Raw genomic sequence first — 27,052 nt, 5'->3', positions numbered from 1 at the left:
GAGTTGGCTGTTTGAATCCTGGGACTTATGCAGGGACACTTGGCTCGGTCTGGGAGGGGGGAATGGACCTGCCTGGACTGAGTCTACCAGGTCAACCCCGGTCCTCGGGGGAGACCTTGATCTGGAGGAGGTGGGAATGGGGGGTGGGCTGGGGGGAGGGGTGGGCGAGAGGGGGAGAACAGGGGATTCTGTGGCTATTATGTTGAACTGAATGGTGTTGTAAAATAATAATAATAATAATAATAATAATAATAATAATAATAATAATAATAATAAAAAAACCAAAAAAATTAAATAAAAATGAAACATAACTCTAAACACGGGGGATAAAATTCTTTCCAAAACTCTTAGGAAAGAAGATAGGTCTGAATATATATATATATAGCATCTGGAGTCAACAAACAACAAAACAAAACAAGTGTTACTGAACATTATCACAATTCAGTTTTGGGGTGTGTGTGCTTGGGATAAAACCTGAAGCCTTGTGTATGCATCTACAGTGTTATAGCATTGGACCTCAGCCCAACCCAGCAAAGTTTATTCAAAGGGCACCAAGTGGTTGAAAACCCAACCAGCACAACGAGAGAATATGTTTACTAATTGTATGTCTGACAAAAGATTGTAAATAAAATATACAGAGAACACAGAATACATTAACGAAAGGCATATGGTATAATTAAATGGGCAAAGGATCCCAACAGACATTAACTCAAAGATTTGACTAGCAGTAAAGCACATTTAAAAAAAATGGTCATTCATCAGCTCTCAGGAGTGCCAATGAAACCAATGAGCTGCCACCCTACAGGAGCTGGTGTTGCTATAGCCAAAAATGACAGTGACATGGAGGATTGGGAGAGATTTACACATGCTGTGAGCAGGAATGAAAAATTGTGCAGCTACCTTGGAATACAGCATGGCAGCTCTTCCAAGGAATGTGGTATTATGCACAGATAAGCCATCAAGAGCAAAAAAGAACTAAGCGTATGCAAAAGTTTGTATGCAAGTGTCCATAGCATCATCTACAAGGGGTCATATACCCCTGTGAACATGAACATTGAGTACCTGAGAGCTATTGAGATGGGATACTGTAGCTAGAGTTTTCCTGCCTTGCCCACAGTCAGGACAAATCTCTCTCACCTGCCAGTCCCACAACCGCTCAGACCCAACCAAGTAAACACAGAGACTTATATTGCTTACAAACTGTATGGCCGTGGCAGGCTTCTTGCTAACTGTTCTTATATCTTAAATTAATCCATTTCTATAAATCTATACCTTGCCATGGGGCTCATGGCTTACCGGCACCTTCACATGCTGCTTGTCATGGTGGTGGCTGGCAGTGCCTCCCTACCTCAGCCTTCCACTTCCCAGAATTCTCCTCTCTGTTAGTCCCGCCTATATTTCCTGCCTGGCCACTGGCCAATCAATGTTTTATTTATTGACCAATCAGAGCAATTTGGCATACAGACCACCCCACAGCAGGATACAGACAATCTTATGCTCAGTGCAGGAGGCTTGATGTATGTGTGGGGTTACTATTGGTGTTAGCACGGCTGAGGTAGGTGACAAAATTGCCACCGAACAGCCGTGATGACAGTTGTACAGCTCTGCAAATATGCTACAGCCCCTGAGCCATACAGTTCTAAAGGGTGAGCTTTAGGGTCCCGGAGCTGTGTCTCAATAAAACCATTAACATCGGGAAGAGTTTTGACATTGACATTTAGAAGAATATTGCTTTGTTTTGGGAGGTTGGGGATTGAAGCAACTGAGAGCCTCTTGGGGAACAACAGGCAGGGAGTCTGGGGTACTCTGCACCTATTTTTTTCTTCATCTCTGTCGCTGTTTGACTTTTGAACTATGTCTGTGTGTGGTGAAAAAGGAATGAGCAGGTCAAGAACACTGCTGATGGACTAAAGTCTGTGTAGTCAGCAGCTTCACACCCCACCAAGCAGGAAATGAGGTACAGATTGTTCAGGTTTCCACTCCACTCCCCGAGGAGGATGCTCATGGGGAGTAAGCACAGTAGAAATGGACCAACCAGACTGGGCCACTGAGGCAAAGGCTCTCTGCCTGAGTCCTTGAACCTAGAGTAAAAGCCTCCCTTTGTCTATCTGCTGGCTTAACAAAGAGCAGATAAACTCAAAGACAGCATCAAAGCCTTTCTAGATTTTATACAGAGTGGGTAGAATTCAACTGAGAAGGTGGAAGTCCCCCAAAGATCATGGCAAATGGGCAAAATTTCAGAGTGAAAGAGATACATAGGGATTTCACCATGGTGTAGGTAATGCCTTCAGACCATGATTAAGATAATGGAGAAAATTGAAGAAAATAACCAATATCTGGGAAGAAATTACAGTCTGTGGAGATGTGGAGAGTTCCCATGCCTTTTCCAGATGGTCCTTGGGAGAACGATTTTCTCTGAGTCCTCTACTGGAAAATTTAAAAATGGAAAACAGGAATTCAGCGGATCAGGTAGTAGCATGTCAATACAGAAAAGAATTTTAATTAAATAAAATAAGTCATTGAAAATTAAATATTGAGTAATTAAAACACACAGTGAAATAGTGATAAAATTTTTTGAAAGGGCAAAGGACAGTCAGGGTACAACTGAAAGTTTTATTTATGTGCGACTGGACAGAAGACAGAATATTGAGCATGCATAATCATTAACAACACACATGGGTGAAAGATTTTCTGAAACTATGAAAAAGAAATCAAGCCAAATGTTCGAGAAATTTGAATCCAGTAAAATGCAAAATGATCGAAAAGACCATTTGTGGCGCTATAGGAAGACTCAGCAAATTGTCAGACACAGCCTGTAAGTAGGAGATCCTTAACTGCCAGAAGAGACACACTGATTTACAAAGAGAAAAGCAAGGAGTGCTGATTTTTAGTAGGAGACAATGAAAGCCAGAGACAATGGAACAGACATGATCTGTGGGGCTGAGCCTGCAGCTCGCTGAAGAGGGTATATGGGGAACGGTCTTTCCATTGTCAAAATTAAAAATAAAATGACCCCATTTTCAAAAGTTTCTTGAGCCACCTTAGGTCCAGATACAAATAAACAGAAAACACTGGACCCCTGCTAACATCTGCATCTCTCTCTAGCTATACCCCAAACCAAAAGTTTTGAGTAGAAAATCATGATTAATAGCCAGACTTGCCTATAGACATGATGAGGTCACACATCTGATAAGATTTAAGATAACCAGGATGTTAAACATAAAGATGAACCCACACATGGTCTTCATTGAAAAAAAAAAAAGACATGTTGAATGGTAAGAAGAGACAAGACTCCATTGACATATAAGATCTAACCATTCTGATTATTGAGCTAGTGGAGAAAGGGAGGAAGAGGTCTGCATTAGAATTATATAAACTCTATAATCTCTGTGCTCAACCAGTGAACCTGCCATTCTACACTGATAACTGGCTTTGCAAAATCATAAAATAATCTGCCTTACATTTGCTACCCTGGTTTCCAATGCTCTTATGATGGAGCTTATGTTTCTCATACCATACAATCTCATGAGAGACCATTCTCTGCCTTCAGGAAGTTGTTGAAAATGCTAGCTGGATCCTCCTCCTAAGTTTTTTTTCATGTGTATGTTTGCGTGGTGTGTGTTTCTGTGTATGCAAGTGTTTCGTACATTAAACTGATAAAATATCATCTGCTGTTTGAGCTTGTTAAAAGTGGGCTCTGGGAGTGAGGAGGCTCTTCATCTCCCTGTCCAGGGGCAGGGTGGCCTCCTACCTCTGTAGAACAAAGAATGGGAAACGGCAGCAAATAAGTGCATTAGAAGCACTGTGTCCTTGAGGAGGACATGAAGGCAAACTATTTACAACTGAAGTTACTATCGTTTGTCCCACAGAATAAAAATGCTTGCAGTTTAGTGAGGGCAAAAGGACACATGGGACCTGAAAGAGGGAAAGAGACTTTGGGGAATCAGGGGTGGTGGGAGGTAGGGGAGATGAGGGTGAAGGACAGCCACAGAAACACACTTTGTTTGAAAATGCCATAATGAGATCTAATACCTTGCATGCTAATTTAAAGCATAAAAATAATTTTAAAAGATGATGGTGTTGGGGATAATTGGGAATTTGAAGCTCATCCATGGAGAAGAAAGAAGGGACCCTCAATTAGGACTCTATCAATCTCGAACTCCAGCTGGCTGCCTCAGTTTCCCCAGTTGGTTTCTGTTGGATGTTTATAAGTCCCTAATTTGATGCTGTTAACTTTCTGTTGCTGTCTTACTCAGGAGCGTCACTTGAGGGGACTCTCTGCTCTGACCATGGCTCTTTCTGGGGAACTCCAGCTGCTGCCTCAATGGGACAGCAGTTGATTTCTGCTGGATGTTGGGCCTTACCTGGGTGACTTCCGCTATGTGTTGTGAGTGCCTGTGGTGACACTTTGCTATGAATCTGCTGCTTCTTTCTATCTGCTACTTGCAATTTAGCCTATTATCTTTGCTTGCTAAACACTTAATAAATCATCCATTCAAAACCAGAAACTACTGTAGATCTTTCTTTAACCATGCAAATCAGCGTGTGTGTGTGTGTGTGTGTGTGTGTGTGTGTGTGTGTGTGTGTGTGTGTGTGATGTGTGTGTGGCTGTGAAAGCCAGAGGTAAAAATTGGGTACCTTCCTTGATGATCACCTTCCACCTTACACACTGAGGCAGGGTTTCTCACTTGAGCTGAGAGTGGCCAATCCAATTTGTCAATCTCCGAGTCCTGAGCACTGGGATTTCAGGTGGGCACATTTGGTGTTTCCAGGGATGCTGAGGATCAGAACACCTGCTTTCACACTTGAGCATCGAACACTTCACCACTGAACCATCTCCTCAGCTTATTGAACTTTCTGATGCTGCAATCATCTTGGGATTTGCAAGAGTTCCCACCCTGCCCCTCCAAGACACCCTTCTTTTTTTCAGACTCCAAGCTTTTCTTAATCCAAGACCTCAGTCAACTGCCTATTCTAAAACTGATGAACTCGGTCTCTTCTCTTTGTGAGGGTGGGATCAATACTTCATCATTCTCCACTTGACTTGGCAGCAGCAAACCTGGGGTTACTTCCAGAATCTTCAGTGATGGCTGAGAACTAGGGCAGAAATGCCATCTTTAACAGGGCTCTGAGGAGGCTACTGAAGAACCAGGATTCCTCTGTGTGAGAATGAGGTTAATTCATAGGACCAGTAGACTGATCAAGTAACCAGTCCTTCAGTTGACCTGGGGTACTCTTTCTTATTGTGCAACAGGAGAGAATACTATTCCCACCTAAGCCCTCTGGTTGAGGGAACAGATGGGACCACTCAGCTAGGCTTTGTAACATTGTCACTGTGGAGTTGTATAATAAACGCTGTAGAGCCGACAACCCCTATGGCAAATAGTGTGAGACATCTCCCCAACACAGGCAGAATCAGACTGTGAATGGGAGTTACTAAGGAGTCATGGTCCTCTTACGGGGAGAGTGACAGCCAACCTGCTGCGCTATGACCCAGTTTATGTGACAAGTCAAACCTGAGCTCATAAGAAAGGTGAGCATCTTGACCTCCACCATGGAAAATGCAAGTCTTTAGGCAAAATGTTTATCCAGCACAGAAACAATGAGTTCAAAGTAGGATTCTGAATGTTCACTGCCAATGTGCATGGTGGGTGCCATTCTAGGACTTCACCAGAGGTCCAGGGGGATCTTACCAGGGTCAGTCCACAGTGAGAGAACTCATTGTCTCCAAAGATTGTTACTCACAGAGTTTGAGATTAAATGAGTGTTGAGCAGATTTGAAATGCCAGCTGCACAGTGCAGACATGAATAGAATCAGTACCTTGAGTCCATGGGCCGAACTTCCTGATTAGTTCCCAAAGAAGGACCAGTAGAAATGATCTTAGCTCCACAAATGCAGCTCCACTAGTTCTGTGACTGAAGAACAAAGTCCATTCATTGAAATAGTCTTCTCTCTAACTCAGGGAGAAACTGCAGAACGCAAGCCATCATTGATAATTTGAAGGGCAGAGAGAGCCTTCCCCACTACACGTCATTCAGACCTCTCTTGCCCTCTGCAAAGCTGATGGGCCACAGCTGACCTGTACATGTGTCTGACCTGGGGCTATCCAACTGTGCATGCTGCAGCAGGTGCACGCTCTCTTGGCACAGACATTCAGCATTTCCTAGGGCCCTTGGTGCAGGGTTTTTTTTTTGGGGGGGGAGACCTTTATTCTGTGTGTTTGGATTCTAACTTAGAGTTCTTGCTTTCTGTTGCAGTAGATTCAAAAGGTGCTTTGGTCATCAGACTTTGTGGACGATGGTGTCCTGATGTAGCCATCAGTTAGTCCATGCTAATGAGACCTGGAGGGCCAGAGTCTCCCACTGTCATGAGCCATGTTTGGTCATAATAAGTTATTAGGGCTACTTTTGACAAATGACTGACAGTAATTTCAAATAGAATTGTGTATCTCTATTCTTGAGTGATTTGGGCAGTTTTAGTAATTTCAGCGTATTTTTTTCAGTTTTGTTTTCAAGCTATAGTCAGAAAAATTCAAAGGAGGGTATTGTTAAGTGCTTTCTAAGTCCTGGACTTAGAAATGACATAGATTGATGTTATTCCTTTAAAGATTCCATGACATTCTCTTTGAATTCATCTAATCTTGGCAATCTTTTCCAATGGCTGATCAGATTTTTAATATTTTTATGGTAATTAGATGAGCCAGTTTTCCATTTCTGGGACACATTATTTCAAGACACTATTAATTAAGTAATAGTGTGTGGGGGGGATTGCATGCCATGGCTTGTGTGTGAAGTCCTGTGTAGTCATGTCTCTCCTTCCACCTTCCTGTGGGTTCGAGGGATCAAACTTGGGTGGATAGGCTCATATGACAAACACTTTTTCCTGTGGAGCCATGTCACTGACCCCGGGACATATTTTGTTAATTTATTTTATTTCTAAGAAATGATCTGCTTCTCTGAGTTTATAAATACGTTGCTATAGAGTTAGACATACAATTTCCATACAATTACCACAATCTTTTCTTTTCATGTGCTCACTTTCCATTCTGACTCTTTATTCCCCCAGTGTCTCTCTCCACCCCTTCCGCTTCTCTTTCTTCTCCATCCTGTAATTAACTCACAAAGATTTAACTTCAAAGAATTGAATTTGGATTAAGCCATGCTTTCTTGTTGTTTTTTTGTTTGTTTGTTTACATTTTATCTTTTTGGCTTTCATGTTTATGAAATGGACTGCTCTTGTTCTTTGAGTTCATGTTGCCATTTTCACAACACATTTAGCTCAACAGCCAAACCTTTCATTTTTGCTTCCTTCTGAAGGAGGGTATGTTGCAAGGCTCCCTGTGCCCAGCTCCTTTGGGTGTGAAGTGCCCTTCTTTCCAGAGCTCTCTAGTACATTATCATTTCTTTCTCAATTAACTCTTTGATTCAAGGCATATCTAGGAGTGCTTGTCTAACTTTTCAAGTACTCAATCTACTTGATGCTTCCTTTTGTATTAATTCTGATTTTTATTGTTTTGTTATCAGGTCATGTTGGTTAGCAGAGTTGCAACTCTGCGTTATGAAAATTTATTTATTTATTTTACGCATATGGGTGTTTTGCCTGCTTGTATGGCTGTCTGAATACCACATGTGTGCTTGGTGCTCTCAGAGGCCAAAAGAGGCCATCAGATTCCTTGGAACTGGAGTTGCAGACAGTTGTGAGATACCATGTAGGTTTTGGAAATTGAACCCAGGTCCTCTGAAAGAGCATCCAATACTGTTAACATCTGAACCATCTCTCCAGACCTCGACATTGACTTGTTAGAAGAAGATCTTATATAATCAACATTTGCAAGCAGTTCCTGTGAAATTTCCAGTTGCTTCTTTCTGAAGTCTTTCACGGGTCCAGTTCTCAAGCGTCTGGTGGGAAGAGTGGTTATGTGCTGTGAGTTGACTCGGTCACATTTGATGAGACGCCTTGTGCCCCTGCCTACTGTGTTCTTCATCACTCAGATCAGCCTTGTAGTGGAGCATCTGGAGAGGTCTCACCACAGGCCCGGCTTCTGGGAGTTCCCTTGTTTCTCGCAGCTTTTACTGTGAGAATCACACATTTGTCACATACAAAGAGCATGATGGGGCCCTGCAATTCTCACAGGAGCCCAGGTGGAAGATCCATGGCTAGGGGGTGATAACGAGATTCTGTCCAGGTGGCTGTCATTGACTCTAAACTTAGAAGAGTGAGTGAGAGCTCCCATCTAGAGCCAGGTGAGTGGCCTAGAGCCTGTCCTGGGCCACTACTACCCTGGCCCTTTCAGTATATAGCTTACAACACAATTTTTTCGCATCTGCTTCACTTTATGCAAGTCTGGTCCTCTGCATGTCTGTCAGTATTTCAACCATCACTTTCTCATTACTTTTGCTAATTTGCTGTGTGTGTGTGTATGTGTGTGTGTGTGTCTGTCTGTCAGCCAGAAGTTGACTTCAAGTGTCCTTTCTCATGAGGTATACCTCACTTTTAGAAACAAGCTCTTTTACTGGCCTAGTGCTCACCAAATAGGCTGCAGTCTGTCCAGAGAGCTCTGGGGATCATCCCATCTCCATTTTCCCAGTTCTGAGACCACAAGCACACACCACCACACTTAGCTATTTTCATGGGTGCCGGGTCTTGAACTGAGGTCCTAACACTTGCATGGCAAGCCCTTGACCAACAGAGCCATTTCCCCAGCTCTGCTAATTGACTGTCAAGCAAGAAGTGCTTTTTCCTTGTCTCTGATGTACTTAGTAACATGTCTATCAGCCAATGCTCACTGTGCTCCATGATTCTCACACTCCCTGATTCATGTGCTGAACCTCTGTCCCTCTTCTACATCCTTAGAAGCTTGGTTTGCCCTTGTTCCTCTGGCTCTATACAGGCTGGATTTGCTTTTCATATGCTTTATGGGCTGGGGGGGTGGATTCTACACGGTCATGTGCAGGTGAGTGCATGGGATTCCATTGTCTTTCTTGTTTGTTATACCTGCCACTCAGTGTATTTTCTTACCACATTCCCAAGACTGAGATGATTTGCTAGAACACTAGGAATTCTCCTTTAGAAAGAGATGTCTTCTTTAGGTGATATTTAATTTGTGTGTGTGTGTGTGTGTGTGTGTGTGTGTGTGTGTGTGTGTGTGTGTGTGTATGTATACCACATAAATGCAGGTATACAAAGAGACCAGAAGAGGGCACCAGATCCCCAGAACTCATGGTTCTGAACTACCCCACATAGGTCCTAGGAACTGAACTTGGGTCCTTTTAACCAATTCAGCTCTTAACCACTGAATCATCTCTCCAGCCCTGGATATTATCAAAATTTTACTGTTATTTGGACAATGTGATGCTAACATCCCCTCTCCATGGCATTCACTTTTCATTTCAGTGTGTGAGACCCTTGAGAGCTTGCATCCCCACTTACATGACTTTCCTTCCAGGAACAACTCTTTACTGACATTTTCTCCTTCTTCCTACATCTACCCACAACCTTCTAGAATCTGCTGAGATGTTTTAAAACATCCCCTCTGACCATTATTAGAATTTCCATTTTGGCTTTGTGATTGCATTTGTATTTATCAAGGCTACAGTTAAACTCACATATAAGACATGCTCCAAGAGCTGGGTTGTTCATCTCAGTATGGTTGGTAAATGTTAATTGCCAGAAATGACCCAAATGTCCACCAATAGCAGTTGATTATATAAATTACAGAGCATTCATGCAACTGAACCCCACAGCTGGTGAACATTGCTTGAAGCTTTTTATATATGACATAGAAATATCTCAATGCTGAACTTTAAGCAAAAACAGCAAAGCATAGAATATATATGATGTTACCATTTATGAAAAGAGAGAGTAGAGAATTTGAACTCTGCATGTGGTTATGAATTTGTTTTGTGTGTGTGGATTGGGGGGTTGTGAGAAATGGACTCTGTAGGTGCCTCTGTGGAGTGAGGGTGTCTAGTCTTCCCTGAGGTCTAAGGTAGTGTACCTTTGTTGTAGGCAGAGTTTTTCCTTGTCCCAGCAGTTGCTCCCAAATAACCACCAAGAGGTTTAATGTTAATTATAGATGCTCTGCCAATAGCTCAGGCTTGGGTTTAGCTAGCTCTTATAACTTAAATTAACCCATATCTATAAATCTGTGTGTTGCCACATGGCTCATGGCTTGATATCTCATTTTGTACTTGTCCTGTTCTATTGCGTCTGGCTGGTGACTCTTCTGAGTCCACCCTCCTTCCCAGAATTCGCTCTTCCCACAAAACTCCTGCCTAGCCATTGGCCAATCAGCTTTTTATTAATGGTGGGAGCAATACATATTGACAGTCTACACTTTGTTCTTTACTAGTGCTCTTTGCTGAGCATTTCCTCCCAGTAAACTGAGCTGAGAGAGTGAAAGCTGTTGAGGGTTGCCAATGAACACCCGAGGATCCCTTCCTCAAAAGGACAAGGTGAGGGATGGGTTCTAGTAAGAGGGGCTGGACCCTGGAGGCACAGCCTCCAGGCAGCTTGGCCTCTTTCTCCTCTTTCTCACAGGATTCCTGGCTCTTAGGATCTGGATTAGCTAATATAGAAGGGGCTGATGCTGTACTTCTTAGCCTCATGAGCCTATGTGAGCCTCTTTGTAATTACCCAGCTTTGAAGGTTGTGTTATAGACACAGAAGACCGACTAAGACATCTGCTCTTTCTGTCTTGTGTGCACGTCTTTTGGGGCTGGGTGTGGTATTCCTGGCTGTGGTCCTTCCTTCTTACATCATGGGAGTCCTCCTCTGGCCCCTGCTACCTGGCATCTCTGAGATGTGTGCCAGGCCATCTTTCTTTCCTCTCTTATCAATGTTTGGTTTCTGCACCCACAAGTGGGCACATCTGTACTTCTGATTTACCCTCACATAGAAGTTTCACCGGAAGCCACAGGCTCCTGACCTACCCCTCCTGCCCAGACCTGTAGATTCTGCTCTCAAAGAAGCATCTTCCATTATTCATTCAGCTATCACTTCTCTCTCTCTCTCTCTCTCTCTCTCTCTCTCTCTCTCTCTCTCTCTCTCTCTCGTTGTGTTGTTCATGGTGTCACTCTGCAGCTTGCATGTTTCTGGGACTCAGTATGTAGTCCAGACTGCCCTCGAACTTGCCTCAGCTTCCCAAGTGCTAGGGTTACCAATGTGAGACACTGTGCCTGGCTCGCTTTCTCCAGTGAAATTTGGCTGAATGTGTCTGATCTTCTGATATCCCCTCTATTCTCATCCTCTGTTCACAGAACTCTCATGTCACTAATCTTTGCCAATATCACCTTTAAACACAAATTTCATTCGATTTTGTGTTGTGTTTGCTTTGAAAGCAGCTTTCTCAGGATCTCACCTCCAGCTCTTTCATCACTCTCCCGGGTCTGGAGCACTGTCTGGTGTCTTTGAACTGGATATACGATACAATCATGTCCTGGGAAAGCTCTACCTCCATCCCTGCTCAGGCGCAGCCCTCTGGTGCTGTCTACTGCATCTTTGATGCTTCCATACTCCTACCTTGGCCCCTAGGCTGGGATCTCCAGACTGGCATCTCCGGGCCTAAGCAAACAAGATGAGCAGGTGAACAGGAGAGGCAGGTGTGTCCACTGAGCCCGGGGACTAAGATACATGGCTGGACACCTCATTGCATTCTGTCATGTGTACAACATCTTTGTAACCATCCTGTAGGAAATACATGTCTGTGACTGCTCTTCAACAGGCGAGAATGTGGGGTATGGGCTATCCCAGATGAGTCCTCAGGTCCTGGTGGGAGAGGTTTTCCTGGGAAGGACATGACACTGGTCAATCAGTGTCTCTGTCATTTCCCTGAAGAGGGCTCTGAACAGCACCCAGTGGCCCCAGCCTCTCCTCTACATCTGCCAAATTGCTTTTTACTACTGACCTAGAGCACAGCCCCAAGTCCCTGAACAAAAATCTTCAGTCTTGCCAAGTTGATCTTTTATTGTTGCTATTAAACATTTATTAAATACTTTGCGCAGAGCCAAAGCCGGGTGAGCTGTGCTGTGGGGAGCGAGGGCCAGGCTGGTGGTGACCACACCACGAGTCCCTTGTGCACAGGCTGACAGGCCGTGGTGGAGTCACACATCCAGAGGTGATAAGGAGTAGAGCCCTGGGGGCTGCTGGAGCTGTGGCAAGCAGCTGGATAGAGCATAGCTGTCTCCTGGAAGGGCACAGGAATGCTCATCTCCCTGATGGGGAGAGCTCAGTATGGCTGCCAGTAGGAAATTTTTACACCAGCCGTTTTATTTTGGCATCATTTGAGATTAGTAGACAGTGTACACACTTTGTACTGAGCCTCTGGTACCCCACCCTCAATGTCCCCATGTTGGCATCTCATTGGAGAGAGACAGACAAACTTGGGAAGAGACGAGGGCTCCTCACTGTCAACAACTCTGGGGCTTAGTAGGACTTCACAGCTACTTTGATGAATGTGTTATGGTGAGGTTTTAAGAAAGAAAAACCAAATGACCCTCTCTCGCAGTGATGTAAGGCCTGCTGTGTCTGGGGAGTCCTCTGGGGGAACTGTGCCTCACCCACGAGAGGGAGGAGCTCTGGATGGTCATCTCTCCCACACTAGACTCCTGAAGTGGACCAGCTAGCTCACCTTCCAGATCTCATGCCATTTCCCAATGATCCCAAATGTAGCCACTTCTATGGGGCCTGCTCCCCCACCCTTTTCCTTGGTACCCTTTTCTCCCAAACCTTCCCTGTCTTCAAAATTCTTCTTCCTTCCCACCTTCCCCTCCCACTTATGCCTGCTACTTCTTCCGGGAACTCATTCCCAATCTTCACTGGGCTGATATGTAGGAGAAGCTGACCATGGTGACCTGTAGACATCCTACAGAGGACCTCTTTGCCTGGGACCATTCAGTGCCAAGGGCCATTCTGTTTTGGTCGCTTTCCTCCCAGGACTGGCTGGGGTGACTTATCCTCTGGGGCAGAACTCCATTCCCAGGGTAAAGAAAAGCCCAAAGCCATCATCCAACTTGCCACGGTCACATGGTAATGGGACAGTCACCCTTGGAGCGCTTCTATGACTCCATCTCTTCTCTATCTCCATGTCTTGCCCAATCCATCCTCTTTCACAGCCCCTGCTGCCTCCTCCCTTCTCCACAATTCTTCTTTGTCTTGAACTTGGGAGTTAGTCCATGCATAGAGCCCCGGCTCATTTAACTATATTCTGGTGGCCCACACAGCCTGGTCTGTGCTTGGCCAATGCCTCCAGCAGCTTGCACGCACAGCATCCCATCCCAGGTCTCCTCCTCTAGGTTGGGCACTTCTGTCTCAAACTCTGATGAAAAGGAGAAAGGCATTGTTGAGTCAGCAGAGAATGGCTGCTGCTCATGGCTAATGACAGTACCACTGGGCTTGTGTGCCAAATAATCCATGTTGTGGCTGTGCAGGTCTGTCCAGGGTAGAGGTGTCCATGGCCCTACGCAGGGCTGGCAGGTCACAGAGGCAGAGGTGAGAGAAGCCACCAGGGGGCACTGTTGGACAGTTCTCGCAGCGCCTGACAGTTTAGGCTACTGCAGCTAAGGGCTGGAATCGAGAGCTGGCAGCTCCCTGATTCTGTCAGATTTCATTTTCCGGAAGTTGCTGGAAGTCCCTGGCTAAGGGGGTATTAAGAGGACATGCCAATGGCTGTGAGGGCTTTCCAGAAGTGTGCTTGGGTTCCTTCGGGCTGCACATTACCCTCGTGGGGGAGCTGGCTGGCCAGAAGGCTGTGTAGAGCTCCAGGACCTTGCCCTGCCTCCTGGAGACACAGGCCGCCTGTATTTCATCTGCTCCACTGCTTGGAGGAACAAGGAGAATTGAGGAGGAGAGGCAGGTCACACAGTGTGACCTGGCTGAGAACTCTGCTCTCTAAGCAACCATAGGCAGGAAGCAGGGTGGGGGTTTTTTGGCTGCTTCTGCCAGCTCATGGGGGCCATCCTGAGCACAACAGGTGGGTCTTGCAGTGGAAGGACAGCCTCCCCTGGTACTCAGGTGGAAGCTGACCCCGGTGTCTCCAGGCTAGCCTCCTCCTGGGAGACCATGGATCCACATGCACAGGTGAGGCTGGGTCATGGGGTCCCCAGGTCTCACCCCTGTTGCCCCCTGTCTGTCAATATCATGGATGCTGCTGCTGCAAATGGGCTTGAGGTGGTCTCCAGATGTGAGGAGGAAGGACATGACTCAGAGGTCGGCTGTGCATCCCAGCTTCCAGGAACTGTCATGCAGAAAAGCATGTGAGCCTCACCATTTAGGAGGGTGGGCATGGAGGGTATCCATGTTCCCTTCTTTACCCATACTGTCAAATTTCTACGAAGTGAGCCCCCAGAGAAAATTTTCACAAGGATTAAGACAATTCAAGCTCTAGGACCAGAGGGGATCCTGAAGGCCCCAAGGATTCATACCCTAGCAGGCAGGTCATAATCGAACAAGACCTTAGCCACTTTGGGCTACAGTTTCCCTAAAACCACTTGCTCGTCTTTTGGCCATCTCTCCCTGAGTGCTTTCCCCCTTCGGCCAATTCTTCTGCTAAAGCCACACCCTCGGGCTCATCCTGGTAGGCATCACCATCTTCCTTACTTTGGTTTCTTGTCCCTCCCTCATCCCGGGGGTGAAGCTAACTAGAAAGAGTCTGCCCATCCCAGGGCACACCTGCAACCCCAGGGCATCCTCTCTCCGGGGCTCACTGGGGCACGGGCGGCTTGATGCCGTCTGTGTGCTCCTTCACTTCTCAGCCTACCTCAGCATTAGCTGTCGAGACCTGCACCAGGTCCAGCCACTGCCCTGTCCACCTGACAAGAGGGACCTGGCCTCTACTCCTGTCACTTGCTATCTTCCAGCTTGTGCAACCACTCCTTGAAGTTTGGTTCATATTTCTAAAGTCTCGTCCCTTGGCACCGGTCCAATCCCCATGGCATCCTGTTCCCTCTTTGGGGTGCCCATGATTCTAAGGGTTCCATCCAACTTCCACCACCCCATCCTTCTCTGTCAAGTGAACTTGGGAGTTGAGTCAGGAGTATACTCACGTATAGGTGTGCCTAAATGGACAGACTTACATGTAGGTATGTATGTGTAAACACAGAGGTATGTTTGTATATGTGTGTGGGTACATGTGGATGCATGCTTGTGTGTGTGTAGACACATGGATGCATGCTTGTGAGAAGTACACATGAATCCACGTTCCTGTGTATATACATAGATGGGTACATGCATGTATACGCATGTAAGTGTATGCTTCTGTAGGCTCCCTCATGTGGGTGTGTACTTATGCACATGAAGATATGTGGGTGTATGACTATGTGTGCATACTCACCACATGTGGTGCATGTTTGTGTATGTGCATGCATTTGAGTACATGCTTGTGTGTACTCATAAGGGCTCTCTCTTTGCCAGCAAAAATCCCACTGGAATTCCACAGCAACCTCTTCTTGCCTACTTCTTTTTTCTCTCTGCCTTGGTTCCTAGGACCGAGCTCAAACCACCATGGCATTTCCATGGAAGGCTGAACCACGGGCTCCCTGGAGTGAGGCCCCCCTTCCTTCTGTTCCCACTTGCCTGCATTTCCTTGCTGGTGGGCCCCCTGCTTCTGACATGCAATTCCTGCTCACGGCCTCTGTTCCCCTGCCCCGGCCCCTGTCCACTCCATTGCCCTGCTCATTGCTTAGTGCCTCCCAGTGAGATTGTGACATCTTGGTTGTTTGTTCTGAGACTTACTTCTCCCAGCCTAGTGGTAATTAATTGCTTGTTTCGCCTGGCCTGACTCCTTCCTAATTGTCTGCAAGAGTGACGTCCCCTGGGAACCGCCACGCCTCCAGAGGCGCCTTCACTGTGGGTCGGGGCTCACCTTCTTATTCCTTGCACGTCCAGACACCCACCGCCACCAGTGTCTGTCCCCTCCCTCCTAGTGAGCTGCCACCTGCAGCCCCGGCCGGACATGGCCCCTCCCACCCATCTGTGTTCTGAGGAAAGAGCAGTATTCAATCTGCAAAGAGTCACTCTTAATCTCCTGCTTTTCCTTCCAGAAATAGAGCTCTCGGGTGTGACGGGCTCACTAATTCCAACCTAGTCCAGTTCCAAGCCTGGCTCTGTCTGTGGGGTATTAGAATCACATGAGCAGGCCCATGGCAGCGTTGGCTGCTGTCTGTTGGGGTAAAGTGCTCTGCTCTGATTCTTAAAATAAACATGTGTGGGCCTTCTCTGTGCTAGTGGGCTCTTCCCTGTTCCCCGGTTCATTCTCAAAACAACTGTGGGAGAGAGAGGCTGTCCTCACTTTACAGCGACAGAACAGGGGCCCCGAGAACAAAGATGGCTTTTCAAGGAAGCAGGTGGGCAGAGACCCTTAGAACATCCTCTGTCCTTGGGGGCAGTGGCTCTGCACTCCATGGAGCTGATCCATTAGAGATAATGACCCCATATGGGGTTCTGTGCCCCTTTTCCGTTCACCTAGATGCCAGACTAGGATGATTTTTGGGATGTTGGGGCCTCTTTGTACCAGCCCTCCTTGTACAGGGTCCCTCCATGGTCCTCATCAGTACCCAGAGACAGAGGGCATTCTCTGTAAGTCTACCTTACCCCTGTGGGTTTTGTAGAGCCTGTCCTGAGGTTCAGGGAAAATGATGGAATGTCCCTAGGCTTGGACAGTGTGATCTGGTAAGCAAAGCTCACCTCCAGCTGGGAGGTGGTTGGAGGCTATGGTCATGGGCCAGGGCAGGAACTCTCCCTAGAGCTGGTGATGCTTCATGCTGACTCTTCAAACTTCATTGGGATGTCTGGGTGCTGTCATCTGTGTCTGTGTGTCTGGGTTGCTGCTGTCCGTGTCTGTGCGACTGAGTTTGGTCATTAGTGTCTGGTTGCTGCTCCCACTGTCCTTGTGTCTGGGTGCCGCTGTCAGGGTGAGTGTGTCTGGGTTCTGCCATCAATGTCTGTGTGTGTCGGTGCTGCTGTGAGAGTCCGTGTGACACATTTAGGTGACAGGAACTTGGTGAGACATGCTTAGCAAGCCACAGGCAAGGGGGCAGATGGACAGCAGGATCTGGTACCATAGCCCCAGGATAACTCTGCTGTTAGGATTGAGGCTGTCTTGCTGGACACCAGTTCCCACCATCACCTTTTGCCAGGCAGGTAGACACTGGGGATGGGAACACCTTGTCCCACACTGGCTGTCTCTCTCACGCCTACTGTGTTATTAACATGTCTTGTTGCTAGGGCAAGGTGACTGATGAGAATAACTTAAGGAATGGCTCTTTTGGGCTCAAAGCTTAAGGTCACCGTCTGTCGTGGTGGGGAAGGCATGGTAGCAGGAGTGTGAGGCAGCTGGTTACTGCCCAGTGTGAGTCCAGAAAGCTAAGGGAAGAAAGTTGGTGCTCACCTCGCTTTTTCCTTTTTATGAGATCCCAGAACCCAGACCATTGGATGATACTGACCATATTCAGGGTGTGTTTCCTACCTCAGTTTAATCGAGAAATTTCCTCATTCTCATGCTCAAACATTTGTTTCCATAGTGACTAGATCTTATCAAGTTGGTAATCAAGATTAGCCATCACAGCTCCCTTCTCTGCCCTACCTCCTACCACAGAGAACACGGGCAGTGTCTCTCTTTGAATTATTCAGCTGTGGTAATTGCCTGGCCAAGGTCTAGCCCTCCCAGGAATCGTGGTCTAGCCCTCCCAGGAATCCTAGACAGATGAGAAGACGCTGCCTTCCCAGAGCTTCCCTGGATAGGCTAGGGTGCCAGCTGGGTTGCACCATGGATCAGTGTCCTCCTGCTGGTCAGATCACCTTCCTGATGAATTTCTTGGGGACTTCCTGGTCAGTCATCAGCACACACTTCATGCCAGGGCGACTGACTCCAGGTAGTTCCCAGAGCAAAACCACCCAAATCACAAGGCAGTGTCCTAAAGGTCATCTCATAATGGCGTGTTGTGCCATGAGATTCTGTGACTCAATGCTGGTCACTGAATCAAATAAAGACTAGGAGCCCAGATGGCCAAGAGCCCAATCATAGTGAGGGATGCTGACTTCTTTTTTTCTTTATTTTACATACCAACCATAGTTTTCCCTCCCTCCTCTCCTCCTGTTCCCTCCCCTACCCCCTTTCTATCGCCCCATCCACTCCTCCCTCTCCATTCAGATGGGGTAAGGTCTTCCTTGGGAATCTACAAAGCATATCCTATCAAGTTGCAGCAGAACCAACTCCCCACCCCCCAGAACCAAAGCTGAACAAGGTATCCCACCACAGGGAATAGGTTTCAAAGAGCCAGCTCATGCATTAGGGACAGGTCCTGGTCCCAAAGCTAGGGGCCCTGACTTCTTCTGATGTGGGTTCATGTATCAAAGAGAATGTCTGGCCAGTCTCCTTACACCTCCCTCGGCTCTTCTTTTCATTCATTCCTCCCTCTTCCTCCTTTTTCCTTTCCCCATTTCCCTCTCTGTATTCATCTTCTCCTTCTTTTGTCTCCTTCCCTCCCCCTTGTCTCCTTCCTCCCTCTCCTTCTCCGCCCCTTCAACTGTACATTTCTCTGGTGGCAACCCCAAGGGGCCCTTGAGCTTAGAGCTCATCACATCCCAGAAGCAGTGGCTGAGGATCCACCTGCTGGAATCAGTCCTCCTCTCCTCCCCTGCTCTTCCATGGATGCTGAGTCTAGGACCACCCAGGGCAGCTGCCCTTGTAGTGTCCTTGGCCCTGATAGAGGTGGTCCTGCCCCAGACTTGTACACAGCCTCCAGAAACCTCTGAGTTAGGTGGCATAGAACTTGTTCTCTGGATCATAATGTTCCAGGGAAGGGAGACACTTTTCTACCCTTGCTTGGAAGTAAATCCCAGAGATCTGGGTGCTTCGTGTGTTATTGTCAGACTGGTTGCTCTCTGACCCTGTAGCTTCCTTGACTGTTTTTCCGTGTTGGCTGGGAAGCCTGGAAGGTTCTGGGTATTTTTTCCTTACTTATTTGACTCCTCACCAGGTTTGGTGACCCCAGGGCCAAGACAGGCTCAGCTGGTACTAAGCTACAGAGTCTTGAGGTCACTGGCTCATACCCAGTACTCTTGGGGAGCCTTCTGAATGGCCTTCAGGGAAGAGCATCCATATTAGGAGGTCATACCACTCCAGAAAGGCCTGGTTAGCTGGTCTTCATACCACATGATTGAACATTACTCTAATTAATTCTTTGCCTGAGCCAGCTCCAGGGAAAGATCTGGGCAGAGGAAGCACCCAGTCCCATTGGAGCTGGATTAAAGCTCTCTTTGTACAGGGATCTTGCTCAGTCTTTAACCCCTCACAGGAAATATGTCAGGGAAGCTCTCCTGGTACTGCCTGCCTCCCTCCCCGGGCCCAGTTCTCTTCCTCTGACTACAGAGCTAGGTAATTTGAAGTTCATTTATTTTCACTGACTTCTGCCCACTCTCCATCCATTGCTGTGAAATTAACAGGAAAAAATTACAAATTACTAGAGGACAGAGACCTTTAACAGTGAGCACATCGCCTTATGCAGGTTTGATAAGCTGAAGACATTAAAAATAGAAGCAACACAGCTCTAGGTAGACTAGTTGTCATGAAATTTTAATAAGCTCCAGCTATAGGCAAAGTTTAATAGCTGGCTAGCCTGAGGCAGGGAGGTCACACCCAGGCCTGTCCTGAGCCACTTTGGGCTTGGTGGCTATCCTGCCGTCCATGGCCCCATCCATACACTCCCCCTGGCTCCATCTCAGGCCCTTGTCACCATGAATCCCTCTGTTCCTCCCTCGGGTGCTCCCAGAGGCCTCAGGTATTTGCTTATATTTGTCTTAGTTCCTTGTGGACATCTTAGGGAGTGGTTGGGGGAAGCTGAATTTTACTTTATAATTAATCAATTATTTATATGTCTGCAGAACTCAGAGCAATAAGAGTCATCGGACTCATTAACAAGGCACCCAAAATTTCCTGTACACCCTGGAGGGTGTCAGTCTGAGACTTGTGTCCACCACACTGCCCACTTGTGAATCTGCTTCTGCAGTTCTATCCCCCCGAGGCAGGTATGCGGGGTCACCTCCATGCTTGTCTGGTGCTTTCAACATCCTGTAGATCCTGAGCCCTGCTGTGGCTTTTTAGAGGAGACATTGGTGAGGGAGATGGTAAGGGAGATAGATGGCATCTAGGCACGATGTCAACCCTCTTTTCTTTCTGTAGGTAATCACCAGGGATGTTCTAGACAGGTGCTATGAATAACTTCCCATCCCCCAGAGCCAGCTCTTGGGATGAGGGTCTGTCTGCATGTTCATGAATTTTCCATTTAGATGTGGACACTGTCTACTGTGGATAATTTAGGGTTTACCCAAATGTGTGCAGAGATTCTGACTGAGCTTGGGTGCTGTCACCCCATTGGGTTGATTTTTGAAAGCTTCAGATGCTTCTGCCCTCCCCTGGCATGATGCAGCACACCTGGAAAGATGACTGAGCTCCTGGAAACCTATTACCTGCTCCTTTGACTCTGTCTTCTTGAAGACTGAGCAATGGAGCAGGGGAAAGCCCCCTGTAGGTTGTCCCTGATACATGGTCATCTTGTAGCTGTTTCTTCAGCATGGAAAGTTCTCAGCACTCTGCCCTTAGGAGCCCAGAGAATGATGTCATATACTGAGACAGGTAAATGGGGTGGAGGCAGAATTTGGGCCTGGGTAGTAGAATTTTAAGTTACCTGGGCATAGCATAATTGTGGATCTTATGTGTCAGCCTGACCAGGCTACAGACAGGCCCAGGTGTTTGACCAAATATCATCCTGGTGTCTTCAGAGGCAGTTTCTGAATGACACAAACATCTCAGTCAATGATCTGAAGAATGTAGACCAGTGTGAGGGCTCTTACCCAGTTTTCCAGAACCCTGGGCAGAGCTGAAGGGTAAAGGGAGCACATGCACTATGCTGAACTGGTCATGACATCTGCCTTCTTCAGGACTTTGGTTCAGATTTGGCCCACTCTACCTGATTGCCTTGGCCTTTAGCTTGGAACCTGTAGATCATGGAAATTGGTCTCCAAAGTGGTGTAAACCAGCCCTTTATAAATCTCTTTATGTATTTATACCTTATATGACAAATTGCTAAATGATCTTATTAATAAAAAAAAACCAAAAAAAAAAATGGAGCCAAATGTTGGAGTGAAAACTGAGAGATCAGAGAAGCCAGCCATGTTCTTACGGCTAAGACATCCTCAGCCAAAGAGAAGGCTACTTTCTGTATACTCCCACCTATAACCTTTCTGTGCCCTGCCATCTCATTTCCTCTCTCCACCCAGCTACATCACTTCTTCTTTCAACCCAGCTCTATCACTTCCTGTCTGTCTATACAGACCTCTATGATTAACTAGTGCTGGGAATTAAATCATGTGCCACCACACCTGGCTCTGTTTCCAGTGTGGCCTTGAACTCACCGAGATCTGGATGAATCTCTTCCTCCCAAATGCTAGGATTAAAGGCATGTGCTACCACTGCCTGATCTCTATGTTTGCTATAGTGTCCGGCTTTTTCCTTTGATTCTCAGATACGTTTTATTGAGGTGCACAAATATAATATCACCACAATACCTCCTGCAGGTTCAGCTTCCTTGAAAAGCAGAGTCTAACTCTTGGTTATCTGAGGCTTGGCTTGGCTGTGTGGAAAGAGTGTTAAAGAACTATTAAAACTATGAGGACTCTATGGGGTGAGTTAAATGCATAATGGAGCTGTCACCTTTGGGGAATTAGGGGCAGAGTGCTTTGGTTTGGGTGAAGCATCTTTCAACAAAGGCTCATATGTTGAAGGTGATTGGATCATGATGACACTAATTCTACCAATGAGTCAATCCACTGTTGAACTCATATATAATTCATAGGTAAGCTCTAGATGGAGGAAGTAGGCTACAGGTGCTGGGTGCTTAACGGGCATTTATACTGGCTAGTTCTATGTCAACTTGACACAAGGTATAGTCATATGAGAGGAGGGAACCTTAATTGAGAAAATGCCTCTTTAAGATCAGATTGTAGGCAAATCTGTTGAACATTTTCTTAATAGTGATTGATATGGGAGGGCTCAGCCCATGGTGGGTGGTACTACTCCTTGGCTGGTGGTCTTAGGTTCTACAAGAAAGCAAGATGATCAAGTCATGAAGAGCAAGCAAATAAGCAACACTCTTTCATGGTCTCTGCATCAGCCCCTGACTCCAGGTTCCTGCTCTGCTTGAATTGCTGCTCTGACTTCCTTCAGTGCTGAACAGTGATGTGTAAGTATAAGCAAAATAAACTTATTTCCCAACTTGCTTTTGGCCATGGTATTTCACTGAAGCAATAGTAACCCCTAAGACAGGTACCATGTCCTTGCTTTTTTCATGCTCGTTTACCTTGTTGAGAGACTAAAAGCCATAGAGTACCTCTCTTAAATTGTTTACCTTGGGCATTTTGTCATAGCACTTAATTGCTAACTGATACACTGTGGGTTGACCAAAATATGTTGACTAGTCCAATTATTTGCTTTAGTGAAACCAAACCAAACAAAACACATCACAGTTTTATAATAACATTGTTCTAAATGTCCAGCCCTCCCTGGATAAGACTGTCCTAAAAGGACCTTACATGCAGATGAGCAGGAATTGAATATCTTGAAGTTTATCTGAGAACTTTGTGGTTTCAAAAAATGCTGAGTAACCAGAGTAAGATGATCATGTACTTCCTGGGTCCCCCAAAAAGGACAGCCAGGATGGAGCCTGTCATTGTGGGTGCCCTTGCTCAAGAACTCTGCAGACCCCCACTTCTCACTTGGCACTGGGATGATCAAAGGTAAGACAAAAGAAAATGTTTTACAATCACACAAGGTCAGAAATTACATGGCAGAGACCTGCTGAGGAGAACGTGTTTTGATCAATGATTCACAAGTCTGTAGGAAAAAGAAAGGAATAACAAGTTCCTTCCCCAGTAGAGACTGCATAATGCAGCAGAGCCCTGGAGGGATGCTCCTGCCCTGGAGGGATGCTCTGTCTCAGCACCGGACAGCTCAGGAGACACTCTACCCATATGCCTGCCACATTCATGTCTGTGTACTGGCCACTCAGACAGACGTGGCGTTCCATGAGTTGGGTATCGTGTCCCTGTTCTAGTAAATTCACTATTTAACTCCTCAAAAGTTGGAGACTCCCTACTGGCAGGTGAACCTCCCTCCCCCACCAGAGACCATGGAATAATCAAGGAAAAGGTAGTGAAGAGTTTCAGGATAAGCTGATTTTACCCTGTGTCCAGGCAGAGAGGCCAGAATGGGAAAGACCAATGCGATGACTAATTTTGATTAACATGATTGGATTTGAGATTACCAAGGAGACACACCTGTGGGTGCTTCCAGCGGGGGGGGGGGGGGAGGGTTAGCTGAGGAGAGAAGACCCACCCTGTGAGCAGGAAACACCATCCTACAATGTCACCTGGAAACCAAGACTGAATAATCAGGAAAGAAGGCCGCAGCCAACTGGGTATCCACATTCAGCTCAATCGGCTTCCTGACTGTGAACGCAGCATGACCAGCTGCCTCATATTCCCTTCACCATATTCTCCCCACCATGATGGACTATGTCTCCCCAAACTGTGGGTAAAAACAAACCTTCCATGAGTTGCTTTTCTCTGGCATTTTGTCACAGCATGAGAAAAGTAACTAGTACAGCCAACAGTGAAGAAATCGGAGGCCCGCAGGGAGAGACTTCAGAGTGCTGAGGAGTCAGCCTGGCAAGTGTGCAGCTGGGATGAGGAAGTGGAAGTCCTCAGGCCAGACTTCTCAGCAGTCCCGGCTTCCATGTTGGGGCGCCTACTTTTGAGAGTGGCCTTGGTAGCTGCTATCTTGTGTGTGCTAATCCTGCTTCTCTGAACTGCTGCCGAGATTTTATGACCAGGAAGAAGTTGTTCTCGAGCAAGAGAATGGCGAGCGGTGCCATCTCTCATCCAGGACGTGGTGGGACTTTCGCTATTGCTGTTTTTTTCTAACCCTAGAAGTTGTTTCTTCTTTATTGAAGGAAAAAAAAAAACAAAATAAAACAAAGCAAAACAAATAAAAAATACCATCTTTGTGGCTGCTGGTTGGAAGACTCTCTGAAGAGTCTAGACCAGTGGTTCTCAATCTTCCTAACGCTGCAACTCTTTATACAGTTCATCATATTGTGGTGACCTCCCTGCCCATAAATTATTTTGCTACTACTTCATAGCTGTAATTTTACAACTGTTATGAATCATAATGTAAATATCTGATATGCAGGATATATAGTATAAGACCCCTATGAAAAGGGGTCACAACCCATAGGTTGTGAGCCATGGGTCTAGAGTAACCTTGAATCACTCTGGGATTTGAAAATCGCGAGGCCCCAGCCTTCTGAATCCCCTGAAGGGAGATTTAGAGATTCCCAGGCCCGAGTCCACTTCCGAAAATTTAGAATGAGACTTTGTAGGAAAAATGTCCAGATGGAAGAATTTAAAATAATATAAGTTATGGCTCCGCAGCTACATTTGTTATTTTTGCAGGGGTACTGGGTTTAGCTCCCAGCACCCACATGATGGCTCACAACCATCCATAACTCCAGTTCTAAGGGATCCAATGTCCTCTTCTGACCTTTGTGGCACCAGGCATATACATGTTGTACAGACCATGCATGCAGACAAAACATCCTTACACATAAAATAAAATAAATCTAGAAGTAGAAGAATGTAGGTAGATATTAGCCCTCTGAGGAGGAAAAGCTTGATTTTTACTGTGGGTATGGGCTAGAGTTGGCGGCTCTTTTGCAGGGAGAATCCATCAGTTATGTGTGATGTCAGATGCAGCAGACAAGAAAGGTGGGCACTTCACCTCCCCAAGGCTGCACCCCACTGATGATGAGAAAACACTAGGGACATTCTACAGGAAAACCAACAACATCAGCAAGATGTTGCTCTTGGTGCTCACCCAGCTTAGGGGAACTGAGGAGAAAGGACAACTAAAGGCAGCTTGGAGTCCAGGATGGGAGGCTTGATGGGAAATGGGACATTAGTGGTGAAACTGAGGAGAGCCATCTAAATGCCGTCATTTTGATTAGATTGAGACATGCTGGTAGGTGAGTGTCTTAGTTAGGTTTTTATTGCTGTGAAGTGACCACATCAACTCTTTTTGTTTGTTTGTTTTTTGAGACAGAGTTTCTCTGTGTAGTTTTGGTGCCTGTCCTGGATCTCACTCTGTAGACCAGGCTGGCCTCAAACTCACAGAGATCCACCTCCTTCTGCCTCCCAAGTGCTGGGATTAAAGGCATGCACCACCACCACCCAGCCATATCAATTCTTATAAGGAAAACATTTTATTGGGGTGGTTCACTTACAGTTTCAGAGGTTCAGTCCATTGTCATTATGGTGAGGAGCATGGCAGCATGCAGGTGGACATGGTGCTGGAAGAGCTAAGAGTCCTACATCTTGACTCAGAGGCAACAGGAAGTTGACTGACTGTCACAGTAAGTGAATCTTGAGAAAAGAGAAGTTAAAGCCCTCTCCCACAGTGACACACTTCCTCCAACAAGGCCACACCTTCTAATAGTGGCACTCCCTTTGGGGGGTCATTTTCTTTCAAACTACCACAGTTAGTAAAGTGAACCTCTGGTTATGGAGATCATTGACAATTACCTAAGATGAAGATCTGTCCCAAATGTGAGTGACAGCATCTTGTGGGCTGGGGACATTGGTGTAAGGAGAAAGTGAGCCAAGTATAAGCATTTATCTCTGTTCCCCGTCTGCCTAGATGTGAGTGTTCTGCTCCAGCTGCCACAGAGCGATCTGACACCATGCCTTCTTCATTATGACCTCAAACCAAGAGCCAAATTCTGTCTCCTTTCAGCTGGTTCACATTTGGCATCTGGTGACAGCCATAGAGAGGGTAACTAACATAGACTCCCTGCCATTGAAGGACTGAGACCTTTGAAACTATGAGACAAAGTAAATCCCCCCACAGCAAAGATGCTCTCTTGGGAATTGGGTCCCAGGGATGCAGGGAGTCCAGCACTGCTCTATGGCTAGGACTTCAGTACTCTGTTGAAGTGAAGTTGAGAGTGAGTACGTTTACTGTGGACCAGATCATAGGGAGAAAGTTTCAACTTTCCCAAGTTTATGATTTGACGGTGGGCATTTCATGCCCAGCCTTCATGGTCTATGTCTCCCTTTTTATGATTGAGAATTAAAATTATTATAAATGGATGTTAAACTTATCAAATGCCTTTTGTGTGACTATTGAGATAATCACATTTTTTTAAAATGTGTGTAACACTGATTTGCATGTGTTTAACCATCCTTGCATTCTAGGGATAGCCACCTCGGGCATGGTGCATGATCCTGTTAATGTGCTGCTGAATGGATTTTCTTATATCTTGCTTGGTATGTATGTTGCTGTAGTTTTCATTCCTGGAGTGTCTTGGGTTTGGGTACCAAATACTGTTGGCTTTGAGAGGGCTACCATCTCTTCTATTTTTAGAAACATTTAAGGAGGATTGATATTGATTCTTTGAAGTTTGTAGAGTGCACTCATGAGGGCATCTGGCCCAGGGCTTGTCTTTGGTGGCAGTTTTACTTTATTGATTTAATCTCACTTGTTACTGGTCTATCTGTCTTTCTGTTTCTTCTTGATTAAGGTTTGGTCAGCTGTGCGTTCCTAGGAAGTTATTCATTTCTTTGGGTTATCCAGTTTATTTGATGTCTAGTTGTTCACAACAGTCTCTTGTGATTTCTTTTTAAAAAAAAGTGCTATGAGTTATCTTCAGTTATGTTTCCACTTTCATGGCTGATTTTTACCTCCAAGCATTTTCTTTCTTGTTCTAGCTTTGGGCTTCACCATTTTAACATGACATGCCGACATTTTTGTCTCTTGAGACAATGTTTGCCTAGACGTTTCTCATTTGATGTCTGTATGGCACACCACCTGCCTTCTTTTAGATAACAATCTCACAAGTGGATTTTCCCACCAATTTGTTTTCAGCAGAAACCTGTTTTTAAACGTATAATGGGTTTCTTGTAGACAGTGTATTGCTGGATCTTGAATTATGTTTGATCAGAATC

This window comes from Peromyscus maniculatus, chromosome 20, assembly GCF_049852395.1.
Source record: "Peromyscus maniculatus bairdii isolate BWxNUB_F1_BW_parent chromosome 20, HU_Pman_BW_mat_3.1, whole genome shotgun sequence".
Lineage (NCBI taxonomy): Eukaryota > Metazoa > Chordata > Mammalia > Rodentia > Cricetidae > Peromyscus > Peromyscus maniculatus.
The sequence above is the reverse complement of the archived record's forward strand: the minus strand, read 5'-3'. Positions refer to the sequence as shown.